The sequence below is a fragment of the Panicum virgatum genome, chromosome 2K, assembly GCF_016808335.1.
Source record: "Panicum virgatum strain AP13 chromosome 2K, P.virgatum_v5, whole genome shotgun sequence".
In the NCBI taxonomy this organism is placed as follows: domain Eukaryota; kingdom Viridiplantae; phylum Streptophyta; class Magnoliopsida; order Poales; family Poaceae; genus Panicum; species Panicum virgatum.
Genome location: NC_053137.1, coordinates 13,887,145 through 13,892,458, shown reverse-complemented (window position 1 = coordinate 13,892,458; position 5,314 = coordinate 13,887,145). Strand labels below are relative to the sequence as shown.

At 39.4% G+C, this 5,314-nt stretch overlaps 1 long non-coding RNA gene across 3 annotated transcripts; it reads left to right on the top strand.

The window, feature by feature from the left end:
• Window positions 1-600: 600 nt before the first annotated feature.
• On the top strand, window positions 601-3,815 carry LOC120667925. Of its 3 annotated transcripts, XR_005672218.1 has the most exons (5): window positions 601-687; window positions 807-865; window positions 979-2,460; window positions 3,417-3,519; window positions 3,598-3,815. It is a non-coding gene; the product is annotated as an uncharacterized LOC120667925 (long non-coding RNA). The 3 variants fall into 3 exon arrangements; XR_005672219.1 differs by lacking the exon at window positions 3,417-3,519; XR_005672217.1 differs by lacking the exon at window positions 3,598-3,815 and having other exon boundaries at window positions 3,417-3,523.
• Window positions 3,816-5,314: the final 1,499 nt, after the last annotated feature.

Below are 5,314 nucleotides of genomic sequence, written 5' to 3'. Positions count from 1 at the left end.
TTTATTTTTGAAATAATCCATTTCTCTCAAAGCATGAATCCATTTAGACATTCATTTGACCCATATGTTGTTACTTGGATTCATAACAGAGAATGTAGTCCAATATACATGAAGCGAAAATCAACAATTCAATTAGAGTTGTTTGAAATAAGTCACCGATATAATTTTGAACTAATTATTGGCAAATGTTTGATTAGATTTCATATTTTCTTGTGAATACAAATTGCGTTTCAGCAAATTTCATGTACAATGTTGACGTTATGCGAAACTGAATTAATGTCGTATAATAAGGATTTAAACAAAAGGAAAATAGAAAAACTACTCCCTCCATTCCAAACTATAGGTTGTTTGATTTTTTTAATCTCAAGTTTGACAACTCGTCTTATTCAAAACTTTATGCAAAATATCACTTTTTTTGTTGTGGTTTGCTTTATCAATACAAGTTTTTCAAGAATAATTTAAATTTAATTATATTTGCATAAATGTTTTGAATAAAATCAGTGATTAAACTTGATGTCAAATGACTTATAATTTGTGACTGAGGGAGCAGTACTTTTTTTTCTGTGCCCGGAACACTCCATGGGCCGCAAGTGGCTAGCCCATCTCTGTCCTGACGATTGCTTCCTTGTTTTGCAGCCTTCTTCCTCAGGCGTTCATTCCTGCATCGACTGCTTTCTTCCGCCGCCGGTGAGCGGTCCCCTTCGCCCCGCCGCCTCCTCCTCCTCCTCGTTCCCTGCTCCTCTCCCGTGCTTCAATTACGGGATTACGAACGCACGATCATGATTCGTTTCGCCCTTTCTTTGCAGATCGACACCCCCTCGTCGTGGTCACGTCTCCGCTCCGCCTGTCTTCCAGATACTACCAGGTACCCTTCTCCTTTCCAGGAGAATAAGAAGAGGAAAACTGAAGAATTTTTTTTGATAAATTTGCTGTTTCTAGTTGATTCTGTTTATAACGTGTTATTATCTTTGACTACAGAATCGAGATTGCTGGCCTCATCTGCAGCAGGGAAACTCTGCCAAAATTTGTCACTGTTCTGGGCGTGGAATACCAGTTTTGCCAAATTTATTGGCCTGTATAGATTGGAATAATTTAGGATGTCGGAACATCAAACTTGTTGGATTTTATATTTATATATGAAACAGCTTATGCTGACCAAACTTGGATTTTTTTTGGATGTCACATGGAACAGTTCTCCTGACCAAGGATTACGATATTGCTAGTCTGTGACTGGAAAAATATACTGTCAGATAGCACGTCCCACACCACGCGCATGGCATGGCTATTTCGAAAAATTTCGAGGATCATACTCCTCCTAAAAACCAGGGGATAAACATGCAAACATTATATACATTCTTATACTTGCTTAGTTATGTTTTCATTATGTTGGAATGAAAATCAAACCAAACTTTTCTTTGATCTCCAAGATTTGTTTACTATGATGACGACCAACATTATCTACTAGTAAGTAGTAAGGCTTTGCCTTAGGATGTATTGTGGGTTGCATCTCATATGTAAACATAAAGTATCACCTTTCTGGAATTCCTCCGCAGCATCACTTGGTACTAGCGTTTGAAAATCTTAAGTTTTGTCACCTCAATTTTTTTTCAAAGAAAAATGTCTGGCAGCTAAACTTTGTTGTTTTTGTGTCATCTTGAGGTGGAATTTTACCTAGAAATTTTGTGTCGATCCATATTATAACCTTGATTTTTTTAATAATTTCCAAAACTCTTATGCAGAACTTTTATGGGATTTCCATATTTTCTAAATTTTTGGCTGTTGTATCCTTAGTTAATTAATTGCTACTTGTCATGCAATAGAAGTTCAGGGCTACTAAGTAGATATAAATGGAGTGTTGAATCTAAGAAACAGTCATGTTAAAAAGATATGAGTTATGCACTTCTGTAGCATTAAAGTGGAGTGGATATACTGGAATATTTCATTATGTGCTACATGTACCTCCATGATAATCAAATTTTAGTGCAGTACAAAGGGAGCACCTTTAATTTTGTGCTTATTAGTTGGTCAAGTTAAAGACAATATTGTCATTATAAGAACATGCTAGAATAAACTTTGTGACTGCTATGATGCAACAAACAGTGGCGGCACCATTACATATTTTTAAGGGTATTTTCTGTGAGCTTTTGTTCAAGTTACATACTGGAATTCTGTTTTGTGTAATATTATTGGATCCAGATACCATGGGATTGATCCCCATACTTGGCATGATACCGGTTTTTAATTTCACTTCCCATTTTTTCTTTTTTCTTCTTTCTACTGCTTTTTTCAGTATCACATGGCGACCTGGAAGGTTATTTTCATCTTGATTTTGCTGGCTGTCAGGGTGCAGCATGTTGCTTGCCGGACTGGTTCATTGTTTGTTGACATGGACACCTCCTCTGCTCCTCTGTTCCAAGTTATGAGCCCACCCCTCCCACAGTCCAAGAATGAGGACCCCTGGTATGTCCTATAACTTCTATAACTTCCAAAGCTTGAGTACATCTTGAACAAGAATAACCAGGAATTCTATAAAAAAAATAGTTCAGGTATGGTGGTGCTGACCTAGTCGGTTGTGTAGACAATAAATAGATACAAGTCTGTGGGTTAACGCTAAGTTTGTTATGGTATATGCAGACCTCTAGACAGGTAAATCATCTATCTAAAGAATCAAATTTAGTAAGGTGGTCTATATGGCAGAACTATATCATTTCTAGATACGACTAGACAAGTAGACATCAGGAGGAATGTTGATTTAGTCGCCCTAAATATGTTTTGGCATGTGCACATGTGAGGCTACCCCTCACGGACCATGTGTCTGCCGATTAGATTTAGAGATGGGATTGGGGCTACTGAATATTCTTGAGTTCCAAATAGAAGGTGAGCGACCAGCCTCCAGCTAGGTATATCTTCCATGTTGGGTCGTTGTGCTGTTTTGTGCAGTTGTGGTTGTGCTGCTGCCTGCTAGCCTCTGTTTAGTGCTTTGGGTGCTTGCTTGTCCATGACATTGGCTGTGTAATTTTCCTGAATACTGGAAAGCTAGTAACTTCCATTGCTCCATTCCATTTTCATGCAAACTAAAGTACTGGTAATACTATCAATTTTTAGGTATGTGCATGCCTCAATTCTCACATTCTCTTGAGCAGCATTTTCAAATTTACCCATTTGTTTGCACAAATACATTGAAATTTTTTGCAACATTACAAATCTGTCGAATTTGTTCTGTTGTCTTGTAGACCACTGAGTTGCTATGGTCAGTGTCTATATAGTGTCTAGCAAGCAGAATGTTGAAGGCTGCAGATACGATCTTTACTCTTTAGGGTGATATTATCTGACTGCATGGATAAGAAAATTATATTATGAACTCCAGGCTTTGAAAAGAATAGCAATGATCCAGCTGATAATCCTAATAATTGCAGTCACAACCGCATCGTTTCCTGCAACCCAGCTGCATCTCTTGGGCCTAGGATTGTGATTTGGGTGTCTGCCGTCATATCTTTCAGCTTGCTTTTTTTTTCCAATGTAAGTTTTGTTAATCCTGTTGCATATGTTGTCATGAAATGCACAACATATCTCTTACTGCTGAGTTTCATATTTCAGATGCCGCATCATAGGGCTTCAGCCAGGGCATAGTCAGGATAGCACATTATTCTGGTGGTTCCTCTGCATAGGTTCTGCTGGTAATGCTGTGTGGTGGTCTTATTTCTCAGCCTGCTTTTACGGAGAAGCTTCAGTTTTGCCTATACTGCTGGCAAACATCTCAGGGGCAATTGTCAATGTAGCCCTGACTCTAGTTGCTACCTGTAGGACTACCACTCTTGGGGTAAAACAAAAACTAGTACTTGAGTCAATAAACATACAATCCAGTTATTATTTGTTTATGACTAATTCTCTGTTCGTGTCCGAGCACAAAATTTTCAGGATAGTAGGCACTATCTCAGTATTCCTTTTCCAACCTTATGCTTCATGGCTGCTTATGGGATGAAGCACAGATTACCCGTTGAGTACACAGGATGGTTCAGCCTTGCACTGACAGGGTTGTCCCAGAGCTTTCGGGTGGCTTCTTCTTTATCAGTATGTGTTAGCATTATTTAGTTTTGATTTCAGTTTATTAATGTATCATATATTAATTTCTGGACTGTGCTATAGCATAGCACATTATTGTTTGGAAGTTCCATTTCTAAAAGCTAGTTTGTGAAACTAAGAGGTACATTGTTCAAGATGGTGGAATAAAACTAAACATTCTCCTGCAATTGGTTATGTAGTCATATGGTGGCGATTTCAACGGCTGGCAGTTTGCTGCATCTGTAATGGGATTGGTGGGTGGCTGTTTATGGACAATTCATCCTCAGCTTTGTGTATCAAGGGAATACAAGGTAAGAATTATCATTTGTGGCTTGAAAGTAATGATGCCACGGAGTTGTGCTGTGAACACTTTCTCACTAAAAGGAAAGTTTGAACCTTTGCCACTTAATATTTCAAACAACTGATTCTCAGCTTGTAATATCTCTCTGCATATGTGATACATATATAATTAGTGCTATATAAAGATTAAAGAGAGTGAGAACTGATTTGAAATATGTTTATATGTATTAACGATATATAATAATGATCAAACCTAACCCATGGCATCTTGTATCACTGTTATAACACTATAACTTCTGGCCTCTAATTATGGGAACTGCAGATCACATCTTATGTCGTTGCTATTATACGTGGGACGGACGGAGGCTGTTATCTGGTCTTCCCCTGCCATAGCTAGGCAGCTAAGGCGGTTTGAAGGCCGGAACGTGGTGCCACCTCATGGCCAGGAGCTACAGATGGTGGTTTGACTTTCTGTTTGTTTTTTAGGGAGATGAGTCAGCCCAAACTACTGCTATGGTTCGAACCAACAATATGTCTGGGAAGATGATATATTTCACTAGCTTGTACTCATTCCATGCGGATGAAAGCATCTTATCTCCTGCTACGGTATTACTACAGAAATTTACAAGACTCCACTCTCACCGCTCACCAAGGTTCAAATGCTGGTGCTCACAGTTTTCATCCACGAGTGAATGCTCTATGGTTGGACGGCAGCATCTACCAGCCACGGTCACGGACACCACCACCGGCCGTCCAGGCCCCCGGGGGGCCAGCACAGCACACACCCTAGGAGGAGCAAGCAAGCTAGCTGGAGGCTGGAGCTGGCAACTATAGAATGCATTGCATGCTGCAATCCGATCCAGCAGCCGTCAGTTTGGACCCGCCCTGCCGCCCGTTACTTTGTGATAGTGCATATTGATCAGGATTAATGCCATATTAGTATCTGCATATC